This window comes from Saccopteryx leptura, chromosome 13, assembly GCF_036850995.1.
Source record: "Saccopteryx leptura isolate mSacLep1 chromosome 13, mSacLep1_pri_phased_curated, whole genome shotgun sequence".
Lineage (NCBI taxonomy): Eukaryota > Metazoa > Chordata > Mammalia > Chiroptera > Emballonuridae > Saccopteryx > Saccopteryx leptura.
Window position 1 is genome coordinate 10,035,299 of NC_089515.1, and position 6,376 is coordinate 10,041,674.

Sequence of the window (6,376 nt, forward strand, 5' to 3'; positions counted from 1 at the left end):
AGTGAACTGGCCCCCTGTGTAAAAAGTTTGGGGACCCCTGTACTAGACCATAAAATGACCTTCAAAAAATTGCATTACATTGAGCCTGACCTATGGTAGCGCAGTGGATAAAGTGTTGACCTGGAACACTGCGGTTGCCAGTTTGAAACCTTGAAACTTGCCTGGTCATGGCACATATGGGAATTGATGCTTCCTGCTCCTTCCTCCCCTCTCCTCTGTCTCTCTTTCTCTCTCCTCTCTAAAATGATAGTCCTTTTTTGTGTGTGTGTGTGTTTTTCTGAAGTTGAAAACGGGGAGGCAGTCAGACAGATTCCCGCATGCGCCCAACCGGGATCCACCCGGCATGCCCACCAGAGGGCGATGCTCTGCCCATCCGGGCGTCTCTCTGTTGCAACCAGAGCCATTCTAGTGCCTGAGGCAGAGGCCACAGAGGCATCCTCAGCGCCGGGGCCAACTTTGCTCCAATGGAGCCTTGGCTCCGGGAGGGAAAGAGAGAAACAGAGAGGAAGGAGAGGGGGAGGGGTGGAGAAGCAGATGGGTGCTTCTCCTGTGTGCCCTGGCTGGGAATCGAACCCAGGACTCCTGCACGCCAGGCTGACGCTCTACCACAGAGCCAACCGGCCAGGGCTAAAATGATAGTCTTTTTAAAAAATTTTTATTGCATAACATTAAATTCTTACAGAGTCAGTTTTCCACCCATAACAAAATTAATTAGAAATTAACAAACATAAATTGACAATAAAGTCAAATTTAATGAAATTAATAATATATCTAGAGAAACTCCAGATATTTGAAAATTAAATAACGCACTTCTATATTCTCTATGAAGGAAAAAAGGCAAAAGGGAATTAGAAAATATTTCAAATAAATAATAATGAAAATATAACAATATCAAAATTTGTGGGATGTATCTGAAGCTGACTCAGTGGAAAAGCTTTTGCTTAAACTGACTGTACAAAAAAAAAAGATTTCAGTGACCAAAGTTTTACTTTAAGAAGCTGGAAGAAGAAGAACTTATTAAACATCTAAGGAAAAGATAAAACCAGAAATAAATGAAATGGAAAACAGTCAGAAAAATACAGTAATGTAATAATCTAAAGTTATTTCTTAGAAAAAAAATCAACAGAATTGATAAACCCCTAGCAAGACAAATAAAAAATAAAACAAATTATCATTATCAGAAATGACAAGAGAGCCTATAGATTTTTTAAATAAGGCACTATTATAAATACTTCATGTCAATAAAATTTGACAACTTAGAGAAAACAAACTTCATCACATTAAGGTGATTTGAAGATGCTCTTAAAACAAAACTGTTAAGGAAATGAAAAATCAAACCACACCAGGAGAAAATGTTTGCAGAAAATGATACTACATCATCTTTCAGCTCTAAAATGCAAATATTATTGATAACAAAGGTTTTATAATAAAAAAATTTATTATAATAATTACATAATATACTTAATATATAATATAGATATTAATGTAACATTTGTTATATATCATCTATTATATAGGATTTATTCTTACTTATATTATTTATAATTACATATACAAATAAAATATACTTATATAATATATAAAATATATTCGATTCTTGTAAAACGTACATTATTAGTTATTTTGTCCAAGTTTATGTTTCAAATTAATGGTGTCCATTACTTAAGATAAATGAATGTAAACTTGCAGATTCATGTGCCCATATGGATAAACAAAGCCTCCAAAATGCCCCAATTCTTTTATCTCACTTTAGGTGGTGTGTTGCCTTGTCAGTGACTCACACTGTTGCAAAATTTAAAATTTTTTAATTCTTAGCATCATTAAAATATGCTTAAATGCTCATTCATTTTTAGCTCACAGTTTGGAAAGAGCATGATGGTAAAGTATTGCTGTTGCATAGGAACTACCCACGAAGCAAACCACTGAACAAAAAACATCGCTCTTTAATAACTTATTACCTTAGGCGCTGGACGCCAGCTCAACGGAGCAAATTGTGTTTAAACAATAAAATAATAATGCTTGCCATCTTAGAATTGCCAAACATTTATGACTCTGAACGCATTTAACACCTCTTAAATAATAATCATTATTGTCATCTCTCACATGTTGACCTTAATTCCATTATTAAGTGCTTAGAATGTATAATCTCTCTTCCTGTTTCAATTATCTTTGGCAACATCAAGTCCAGGAGCCCAGAAATATGTCTGGTGGAATCTACCAGATATTAGGGATAGAAAGGGAGGCTATAACTACATCTTTGCTTTCTTTCCTCCACGAAAATACTACTTTTCCCTAAACTTAACTTGAGAATTTCATTTTTTAACGGCTTAATAAGGTCTGCTGTTAGCAGTGTTGAATTCCTGCAGCCCCGCTGCTGGGCGCTGAGCACTGAAAGGCTGGGCCAGAGGAGCCAGCCAATGCCACAGGTGCCCAGGGGTCCTGAGTTTACCGCTCTAAGCCTCAGTCTCCTCATCTGCACACTGGGGATAACGTCTACCCGCTGGACTGCTAGGGGAATATGTAGAGTGAGTAGCCCCCACCAAATGTTGTTTCCCTCCCTCCAGTCACTACCTTCAAAGCTATTAAAACCATGGAGGGATGAGAGACTGTTGTCACAACTGGCAAATCCTGTGGGGGGGGGGATAAATTCAAAGCAAATTCCTGCCTTTTTCAACACACGTTCAGGTAGATTGATAACTTCAGGGTTGGAAGTGAACACATTAGAAGTTACTAGCATAAACGGAGATTGCAGTTTTAGCATTCTAAAATGAGAAAGACCCTCCTTTCTCAAGCTAAACAAGAAAGGTGAAACTAAAAAAAAATTTTATACAATTGACCCTGTTAAAATAAAAAGTTTATAATTCTATACGCAACAATAAAAATCCTCAAAGTTCAAATATAAAAAGCCAACTGGGAAAACTGTTTGCACCCTAGGTGACAAAGTGCTGGTACCCTTACTGTAGAAAAACCCTTCAAAAGCAATAATAAAAAGATAAGCATCTTATAGAAAAAGTGAACAAAGGGCAGAAAGGGTCATTCTTTCAAAATTCAACAGATATTTGAGCTCCTCCTACGTGTCAAGCACTCTTCCAGGAACAGAAGAGAGAGTAAGCAGACAGATGGAACTTCCAAGCTGCATGAGCTGATCTAGTAAATAAAGAATAAGTCAAGTGAAGAGAAGAACAAAAACCCGAACAATGAAGGGCCCGTAAATGAAAACAACAATGAGTTAGTTCCCTCTTCCCGTGGCAAATATTTAAAAGCCTAAGTAGAGGTCAGTTGAGCAATATGTTTTAAAAACTTGAATAAACTGTAGACTTGTTCCCCAGAAATTCTTCTTTTAAGAATGTGTCCTGCCTAACCAGGCGGTGGCGCAGTGGATAGAGCATCGGACTGGGATGCGGAAGGACCCAGGTTCGAGACCCCGAGGTCGCCATCTTGAGCGCCGGCTCATCTGGTTTGAGCAAAAAGCTCACCAGCTTGGACCCAAGGTCGCTGGCTCCAGCAAGGGGTTACTTGGTCTGCTGAAGGCCCGCAGTCAAGGCACATATGATAAAGCAATCAAAGAACAACTAAGGTGACGCAAGGAAAAACTGGTGATTGATGCTTCTCATCTCTCTGTATTCCTGTCTGTCTGTCCCTATCTATCCCTCTCTGACTCTCTCTCTGTCCCTGTAAAAGAAAAAAAAAAAAAAAAAAAAGAATGTGTCCTCAGCCCTGGCCAGGTAGTTCAGTTGTTTAGAGCGTCATCCTAATATGCCAAGGTTGAGGGCTCGATCCCCGGTCAAGGTACATACAAGAAACAACCAAAGACAGCATGAATGATTGGAGCATGCTGTTTCTCCCTCCCTCACTCTGTCTCTCACCCTTCCTCTCTCTCTGAAAATCAATAAATTTTAAAAATTAATAAATAAAAATTAAAGAAAAAAACTGTCCTGAGGAAGTCTGTAAGACTGCTGGTTCAAGAATATATGTGGCAGCCTTGTTTTTAACATTGAAAAACTAAAAATAACCCCAACATCTACCAATAAGACATCAATTCAACTACAGAATATCTGTAAATGAACTACTATGCAGACATTTTTAAAAATCATGGCATTAACAAAGTGTGTCCACAAGACATTGGCGCATAGAACAGGTTTTAAATGTGCATTTATTGTATGGTAGCATGTTTAAATATATGTATATGAATTTAAATATCTTTAAGGATAACAAAGAATCATCCATGACTAGACACCAAAATATTATACTGCCAGTTGGTATCTTTGGGTTGAGAGTCTAGGGCTGCTTTTTTAACTACACATTTCTATAAGTTCTAAAATGTTTGCAATTAACATTATTTTTATCATCAGAAAAAAATACTAAAACTATTTGCCCTGAAATTTTTCTATAGCTCAAAAGAAAGGTGAACAACAGCCAGAGGCATACACATTCCCGGGAGAATTCTGCTCAGAGCAGGAGGAGTCTGCTAGGATTTCATCTAAAGCACCCCACCCAGGAAGTCTGCTAGGATTTCATCTAAAGCATCCCACCCAGAGGCTCCACATGTCTCTCCCCTTTAACACGGTCAAGAGAGCTCTTTGCTGTTAACCACGTCACAGGACACGCCAGCCTCAGTGACCAAGGAAACCAGACTTTGGACACCCCACAGGGAAGTCTGTGCTCTCAACAAGATTTCCAACTGGAAGAAAAAGACCCCAAGGGTCCCCGCCAGTCAAGTGAAGTGAATATATGGGACCTGTGAAAACAGCTCTCCACTCCCAGCCATTAAATAATTCACACTATGGACCATAAAGGCCCACGTAATTGTGATTAGAGCTGCTCATTACCCATGGTACTCAATTTTTAATATATTAAATCAGGTTTTAAATCCCGTTTATGAAAAACTGGTACAACTCAATGACAAATCTCCTAGTGCTCCCTGGAGCCTCTGGGCTCTCAGCCTCTCTAACCAGGAAGCAGGCAAATCATTCTTTTTATTTCATTTCCATTTAACTTTTTGTTACCGGCAGTAACTATTATACCACACCGGGAGTCTTTGGGGTGATCAATGTTTCTTCCTCCTCTTGACCCGTCCTCAATTTTTTCAGCAAAATAAAGCCTTTCCCCCCCCAAAAATATACATATTTTTCATAACAAATGCCTTTTTAAAAATAGCTCATCTGACCGACCTCATTCACAGTGTAAATTCACAGGTCAAAGACACATCACTCAGCCAATGAACTTCTGTTCGAAAAGTGTAGTATATATAGTCAAAGGGTTTAATTCAAGGGCGGTTTTTTATTTTCCCAAAAGGTGCTGCTTTCCTGGTTACATGCCCGATAGGTCGCTAGAAGGGAGAGTTATTAGACGGTGACATAAATTGTAAAAGGTGGGAGGAACGCAACAGGGATGGTTTCCAACCCACGCCTATCCATTTCACGTTATACGGTCTTTCCCTGCATTCCACGGGATGCTCAGCTGCAGAGAGAGGGCGTCCCACATGCACCTGACCCCTGCACGAGAAGTGGGAGGAGTCTGAGTCTCCCCTCTCCCCACATCAAACTGGAGAGCAGATTCTGTCGGACAGGTCAGGGTAAACTGAGTTGTCTCTGAATGGCCCGATGTCCTCCTGGTCGGCTCTCTCAAGCTCCATTAGCTCTGAGACCCCTGTGGGACGTAGATTGGAGCTGGAAGACCTGGTTCCCGGCCCATGCTGTGACATGTATGTAGTCAAGGGTCTGGTCTTGTTCCCCTGGGCCTCAGTTTCCCCATCTGTAAGGTGAGCAGATTGGAACCAGATGGAAGCTGGGATTTTTCTACTTACACCAATTGTGGGAAGTCCCTATGCCAAGATTTCTGCCAATTTCCAGAGCGGTGAGAACTGGGGGGCAGGCATATTTTGAGGGTCACCTCTGTGTCCGAGCTTCTGCATCAGATAGACGCACATGGGGATTTCTTAAAGTACCCCAGGGGTCCTGCCAACAGGTGAAGAGGACCACGGCCGCTGCTTCAGACTCACCGTGCCCCTCCCAGCTCATCACCACTTACTAAGTCATTACCAGGAGCCTGGCGTGATCTTGTCAAACTTACTTTTATCTACTCATGCCCAACCTCATTCCACAAAGAATTTGAAACAGGTTCATGCTACCAAATACAGTGGACAGCAGCGATTTTCAACCGGTGCACTGCAAGAATTTCTAAAACACACACTACCTGACTATTTAGTCAGGGGCACTGACCTCTTTTCCCTCAGATTGTCAAATAAAAAAAAAATGACAACAGCGAGATCAACAGTAGCCGTCTGGTGTGAATGAATCAAAATTATATGTATTTTTTTGTCAGATCGGCAAAAAAATATATAATTTTTGGTGTGCTGCAGAATTTTAGTAAGTAG